Source organism: Lichenostomus cassidix, unplaced genomic scaffold (assembly GCF_008360975.1).
Source record: "Lichenostomus cassidix isolate B80296 unplaced genomic scaffold, HeHo_3.0 HiC_scaffold_754, whole genome shotgun sequence".
Classification (NCBI taxonomy): Eukaryota; Metazoa; Chordata; class Aves; order Passeriformes; family Meliphagidae; genus Lichenostomus; species Lichenostomus cassidix.
Window position 1 is genome coordinate 1 of NW_028147414.1, and position 6,534 is coordinate 6,534.

Sequence of the window (6,534 nt, forward strand, 5' to 3'; positions counted from 1 at the left end):
AATTTAGTTAGTAACAGAAATAAAGGCATTAGTTATTATTACACAACTACATCTTCATAACAAGGCTACTTTTGTAAGAATCAAAATTATACACATAGCATCCATTTTAATATTTGCGAAAAGCCAATATTATAATATGTTTTTATCACATTAAATAAGCAAAAGAAGACCAGAAACATCACTTTGATATGCCTGGCCTTTGCATTTTTAAATACTAAGGAAAAATCACAAACAGTGGTAACAAAACTGGAATATGCCAAAGCAGAGATGTTCATTTTTAGGTTTGGGCATCCCATTCATTCAGCACTGAGAGTTGAATTCCTAATGGACAATCAGAATTGTATATTCCTTCTGAGACTGCTCAGGTGTCGGGGATGTTCTTTTATCCCATACCATATTTGTTTTTTTTCTTTTTATTTTGTGTCGGGGATGGTCTCTGCCTCCCCCGTAGCTCTGAGAGTATCATGATGGTTGAGAGCCAGCCGAAGATTTCCAGTGAGAGTTGGGGTGGGGGGCAAGGGGCAGCTCCTCCCTTTCCTGCTTCTTGGGCGATTCCGCTGGCCAGGCAGCATTGTCTCTCCAGCAGAGATACTGTTGCTTCATGGGGTTTGCCTGTTTCTTTTTTGTTGCCGGAGCTGGGCTCGGCCTTCAGCCCACTTGGCTCCGGCTCCATCCCTCCGGACTAGCACCAGTCGGCCCCCGGGGACACCGCCTGATTCCCTGTATGGGGAGAGGAGGAGTAGGCTGCCCTGTGGCAGAGGGTCAGGCCTGGTGGCAGGGAGTCAAGTCAGCCTCCAGTCCCCGAGAGGCAAAGAACCACAGAGGTCAAGAGCTTCAAGGTGCTTTATTGACGGGATAGCGGAGAAGCAGGCACCCTAAAAGCTCTCAGGCTGTCCGTGGACGTAAGGTCTGGCTCCCAGAACCCACAAGGCACGAACTGCCCAGAGCAACAGCAGCTGGGGGGTTTTAAAGGGGGGTTACAGGGTTTCCAGGGGCGGGTCAGCAGGGGTGGAGCCAATCAGCTTGGGTACAGCGTTGACAGACAAGCAGGGTAGCAAATGAAACAAAACCAGGGGAGGGATACAATCCAGCCAATGAGGGAGCGAGGGAAACAGAACATTCTAGATAAGGGTGGCAGCTGGGGTGGTAACAGGGGCGGGGTAGCTAAACTTCTAACCAATAAACAAAGAGAGAACTTTCAAGGGGCGGGGTGCGAGTGGTTACACTTTGTCCTCGGAGTCTTCGGACGAAGCTGCATCCCCTTTGGGGAGCTGCGCCAGGTTGACAACTGGAGCCCTGGGCTCTGGGCCGGCCAGTTCGGACCGGGGAACCTCCACACCTCCCCCTTCTTTATTAAATAAAGAGGTAAACTCTTTAATTAAGAACCTTTTGATGAGCGCAAAAGCGGCAGCAACTAAACCGATAGCAAACAAAACAATTAAACAGTCTTTAAGAAGCGTGGCTCCCCATTCCGGCAGTCCCAGTCCCTTGAGGAGTCTATGCACCCATCCTCCCGCGGTGCCGATGGTGCTGTTTAAGGCTTGGTGCAGGCCATCTTTTGTTTCCTCAAACCACCGGCTTGACTCAAACTGAATGTTGTCCAGCATCACCTGCATATCTTGAAGCCGCTGGTGGATGCTGTGACTTTGGGAGGACAGGTTAAAACAGCAAAGCCCCTCAAATTGGTGGCACCTGTGACCTTGGGCAAGGAGCAAAAAGTCTATTGCTGCCCGATTCTGAAGGGTCGCCAATCTGGTGGTCTGCTCATCTCGGAGGAGGTCTGCAATGGCGTCTGAGGTAAGTCTCGCCTGCTTTTCCATGCAACACTCGAGGTTTCCGAGCTCTCCAAGTGCCTTGGCTGCAGCTACCCAAGGCAGAAACACGGAAACCGCGATCCGTTTGCCTTTACTCCAGTGACAGATGTTGGTGCTGCAATCTGGGGTCGAATCTGTAAATTTGGGGACCGAGTTGTTCGACCACACCGGGAGGTGGGTCTTGTTGGGGGAAGCCAGGGTCAGATGCCCAAAAGTACAAGGACCTCCTACGAGATGGGAGGGAATCCCCGCCCAAGCCCGTTCGCCACAGACCAGAAAAATGCCCTCTGGAAGCCGAATTGGGTGCTTGTAGCGCCAATCTGGAGACGAGGGCGCTTTTACGTGGGCAATTTGGGTGCACCAATTATTTGCAACATAATGGGGGTTGCCCTGTCTCAGCCCCTGATACAATTTTTCATCTGCTTTATAGGGAGTCTGTAATCGAATTGAACACATGAATGGGCTTTTAGAGATCCAATCAGCTGGAATTCGTGGGGCTCTTCTTCCAATTTTTCCTCATTAGAGACCCACTTCTGCCATAGCAGGAGGGGGTTTCTAATGGGAAGATGGAAGGAAAATTTTTGGCGGTCCTTGTAAAACTCATAGTGACTTTGTTTCAACGAATTCACTATTTTCCATAAAGAGATGAGGGCTTGCGGGAACTCATCTGGCCGGACGGGGGCTCCTACCAGCAAGGACAACAACGGGTTTTTGACCGCCTTGGTAGACAAACACATTTGCACGTTGCTCATGGCTTTCGCGAGCGCCACCCACACATTGGTTTCTGGTTGCCGGACCACCCAGAGGACCACTGGGACTGCTTGACACGCGATGAGAAGGGCACACAGGAAGTTGGCAATGCGGGCCATTCCTGCATGGGGAGACAACAAAGCAAGTTGAAAATTCAAATTAATTATATGGGGATAGGGAAGGGAGGGAGGAAGGAAAGGCCACAGGGAAGAGGAGGAAAGGAATGGGACAGCTGGCTCAGGGATTCCCGGGTGTGCTCTGCAGTACTAAAGGGACCCTCGGCGGTGACGCGGCCGGAGTTGACGCGGTGAGGCTGGCGGCGGAGCAGGAACCTCCTTCTTCCTTTGCCTCCAGTGTGGTGAGGCAACGTCCTTCTTGTTGGTCTTTGGCGACACTGGGCTGGCTCTCAGGAAGGGCTTTATAAACTTGCCGGGGACCCATCGTGGCCCTTCAGGGGTGGATACACATCCGTATCCTTGCCCCCAGGTGATTAACTTGAAGGGGCCCACAATTTTCAGGGAGTCCGGTTCCATGATCAGGACAAAGGGGTGCTCTTTCAGGTTGGCTCGCCTGGAGTTGGAAAAGTGGCGAACCACCGGGGGGTCTGGCTCCCGATCAGAGCAGTTGAGAAAATTTAGAGTAAAAAGAGCCCTGGCGAGCCAATTTGCCAGGGTCTCTGTTTCAGGGCCCCCCTTCTGCTGAAGGAGCACTCTCTTGAGGGACCGATGGGCCCTTTCCACCAGGGCCTGACCCATTGGTGAGTGGGGAATTCCGGTGGTGTGGGAAATGCCCCACTGGAGGAAAAATTTCCTCAATGGCACCGAGATGTAACACAGGCCATTGTCCATCTTAATCTCTTTAGGGATTCCAAGGACAGCGAAGGCCTGCAGGAAGTGCGAAATCGCATCCTTCGCTTTTTCCCCCGAATGTGCGGTGGCAAAAATTGCACCTGAAAAGGTGTCTATGCTCACCTGTACAAATTTAGAACGACCAAATTCTGGCACGTGTGTAACATCACTCTGCCAGAGCTCCCCGCTGTTAAGTCCTCTGGGATTGATTCCTGATCCCAGTGATGTTATCTGGAGGGCTTGACAATGGGGACAGGATGCCACAATGGCCTTGGCCTGGTCCAGCGTTAGTTCAAACATTTGCTTCAAGGCGGGGACATTTTGGTGAAAGAGTGCATGGCTCAATGTAGCCTGTTGGAATCGGTTAGGCACACTGGCAACATGCACCGACACAGCAAGCGCGTCTGCCATCCAGTTCCCTTCCACGATAGGGCCGGGAAGGTCGGTGTGTGAGCAAACATGCATGACATAAAAGGGTTGATCACGGTGGGTGATGGCATACCTGAGCCTCATGATCAAGGTATTAATTTCTGGGTTGGAGGAGCTGGACAGCCAACTGTCCTCTGCTCTTGAAACAATTCCCGCAACGTAAGCTGAATCTGTAACCAAATTGAAGGTTCCGGAAAGCGCTCAAATGCCCTGACAGTGGCCGTGAGCTCGGCCACTTGGGGGGACCCTTTAATGATCTCGACATCACTCTCCCACTCATGAGTCGAGGGGCTCCTCCAAGCAATTACCGATTTCCCAGATCTGCCCGAGCCATCTCTGTAAAGGGTCAAGGCATTGAGGGGTTTCCTGCTTTGAACCTGACCTAAAACAATTTTTAGTTCTGCATGGGACAATCGATGTTTTGGGTACCAGGTTACTACCTGGCCGGGATACGCTTCAAGAGCAATTTGCATTTCCTCACTGTTTTGATAGATGAAGTCAAATTCTTTAACATCAAATGGGACGTGGATGCATGCAAACTCACACCCCGCTAGAGTGGTCAGGCGGGACCTCGCTTGTCCAATGATCTGCGCCGTCTTGTCCTGTGGCGTGACCAGGACTCTGGGTGAGGCGACGGACAGGAAGACCCACTCAATGATGAGGAGTGGATCCTTCTGGGCATCATCCCACTGAAAGATGAGGCTGTGCAGGTGGGGCATTTTTCCGAGGATGACCAAACTGAAGGGCAATTTAGGGTCACATCTGTGAGCATGACGCGTTTTCAGCGCAAGCTGTACCTTTCTGATGGAATCCCGCGCTTCCGGGGTCAATGTCCTTGGGGACAACAAGTCGCGATCTCCGCGCAGGAGGTTAAACAGCAGAGCCAGGCCTTCCAAGGAGATGCCGATGACGGGCCGAATCCAATTGATGGCACCACATAGTTGGTGCATTTCCTGCAGGTTAGATGGATTAGCAATTATTTTGATCAGCATAGGTGTTATCGTTTGCTCCTCTATTTTTGCCCTAAGGTATTTCCATGGGGCCATCACCTGGACCTTTGAGGGCTGGATTTCAAAACCCTCACTCTCCAAGGCCCCCACAACCATGGAGAGGGTCTGCCTCAGTTGTTGGTAGGTGGGGGAGCAGACCAATACATCATCCATGTTGTGGACGATGATTGACTCACCAGTGAGCTCTCTGACCGGTGACAGAATGCTGTCAACATACCACTGGCAGATGGTGGGGGAGTTCTTCATCCCCTGGGGGAGCACCTTCCAGTGGAAGCAATGCATTGGGCGGTGCCTGTTGGTAGACGGCACTGAAAACGCGAACCTGGGCGCGTCACGTGGGTGCAGGGGGATCTGGAAGAAGCAGTCTTTGATGTCTACCACTGCAATCTTCCAGTCCCGCAGGAGCATTGAGGGGGAAGGCAATCTGGGTTGGAGAGACCCCATGTTCTCCATGACTTCATTAATTTTGCAGAGGTCATGAAGGAGCCTCCACTTGTCACTCCCCGCCTTCTGGATGACAAAGACAGGGGAGTTCCAGGGACTGGCAGAAGGCTCTATGTGACCATTCTCCAGTTGCTCCTTCACGAGTTCTTCGAGCGCCTTTAATTTGTGTGATGGAAGGGGCCACTGGTTGACCCAGACGGGGTCATCAGTCTTCCAATTGAGTGCCTGGGTCGGGCACTCTCTAGAGACCCCTATCAGAAATCCCGGATCGGGGCCAATTCAACCCGGGTGCCCCACTGGGACATGGCGTCTCTCCCCCAAAGATTGAAACCCGAATGAATGATAAATGGCTGCACGGTGGCAATGCGACCCTTGGGCCCCTCAATTCTCACAGGGTCTTTACTTCGCTCCATGGGAGTGTATCCTCCCACACCGCGGAGTGACCCAGCCACAGGTTCTTCGGCCCACGCTGACGGCCAATACGTGGATGAAATGACCGTGACGTCTGCCCCGGTATCTAACATTCCGGAGAGGGAGATGTTGTCTCTTCTCCAGGAGATCTCACAAGTAAGCATTGGCCTGTCCTTACCCACCACCTCAGACCAGGCAACAAGCGGCAATTCCATGATGATAGCTTGGAGCGGGAATGCCTTAACTCTCGCGATGACTTGCTCCCTAGAAAGGATAAGAGGGGGGTTGGCAACCTCAACCTGGAGAGGAAAGAACCCATCGACGTCCACTCTGATCAAGGAAGGGATGATGGAAATTCCCAGGGGTCCTTTCTCCGCATCTGCAAGAGCAAGAACAAATTGGTCACGAAAATGACATTTAGGATAAATGATATGATGTCCATGTCTTTGAATAAAAGTGTCCTCCACGACCCACGCAGGCTGGAATTTGGTGGGGTCGGGGCCGGCCCGTGGCTTCTGGCAGCACGAGGCCGGCATCTTGTGCTGCACATTCAGTTTCCCTGGCCAGCAGGGTGAGGGAGTGGAGGGGAGGCAGGTTCAGCAAGGATCAAGTGGGGAGGGTGCTGGGTGCGGGCTACCGGCTTTGGGGTGTTGGGGAAGAGGGGAATGTCTTCTAGGGGGGTGGTGCAATCTGCAGCATAGTGCCCTCTTCTGCTGCATCGGTTGCAGACTGCGTTTGTCCTCGCGATGGCGAGTGCATGCTCGGCTGTGTTGTTCATGGCCTTGATGGCTGCAAGCCGTCTGCAGGCACTCACCATCTGAATGATTG

The 6,534-nt window shown here is 52.4% G+C and overlaps 1 pseudogene across 1 annotated transcript; it reads right to left on the bottom strand.

Moving 5' to 3' along the window:
* Positions 1-1,208: 1,208 nt before the first annotated feature.
* On the bottom strand, positions 1,209-5,880 carry LOC146423227 (uncharacterized; annotated as a pseudogene). Its single transcript, XR_014847617.1, has 3 exons — positions 5,028-5,880; positions 4,639-4,794; positions 1,209-2,685 (listed from the first exon to the last, which is right to left on the bottom strand). The product of XR_014847617.1 is annotated as an uncharacterized LOC146423227 (transcript).
* Positions 5,881-6,534: the final 654 nt, after the last annotated feature.